Source organism: Triticum aestivum, chromosome 5D (genome assembly GCF_018294505.1).
Source record: "Triticum aestivum cultivar Chinese Spring chromosome 5D, IWGSC CS RefSeq v2.1, whole genome shotgun sequence".
Taxonomy (NCBI): Eukaryota; Viridiplantae; Streptophyta; class Magnoliopsida; order Poales; family Poaceae; genus Triticum; species Triticum aestivum.
Window position 1 is genome coordinate 59,990,588 of NC_057808.1, and position 732 is coordinate 59,991,319.

Consider the following 732-nt stretch of genomic DNA (forward strand, 5'->3'; position numbering starts at 1 on the left):
ACAGAGGAAGTAATTTTTTGTTTTATTTTATAAAATTTAGTTTTACCTCTTTTTTTTTCTCTTCCTCGTTTAAATTCAATGATTTTATAGTCCGTGCATAGTTTATGAAATTTACGAATAGTTTTTAAAATTCATGAACATTTATAACTTGAGAATATTTTTATAAGCTGTGATCCTTTTTAAAAGTCACGAATATTTCTTTCATTCATGAATCTTTTTTAACAATATTGGGTATTTTCTAAATTCATGATTTGAAAAAACTCACAAATATTCTTTAATTCTAAAAAATATATAAATGGTATTTTCCAAAGCTAGTTGCTAAGGTTCCCTTTGAAAGGCCTATGGGGGCAAACACTGTGGATGATATATAAAAATCCGCGGCTCACACGATGAGATTGAATTCTACATTAGCAGAGAGGAAAGCGAGAGCACCTGAAAACAATCGCTCTAGCATTTTTTTCCTTGCGGTCCAATCAAAGGGAAAAAAATGTAGAGCAAGTCCCTTGACTGCATGGTTTGGAGGTCCAGCCCAAAAATTTATTTATATGTGGGTGGATAAAAATTTTAGTACAAGATCGGATAGGTGCGGAAGAAAATAATTCTATAGGGTGAATGGACAAAAATAATCAGAGAAACGCATCTCCCTTTATTAATACTGCTATTATACTATTAAAAAAGGAATTTTTAGTTTAATCCCCTTTCTGCCGAGGGTAGAGAACAGGGCTTGGGATG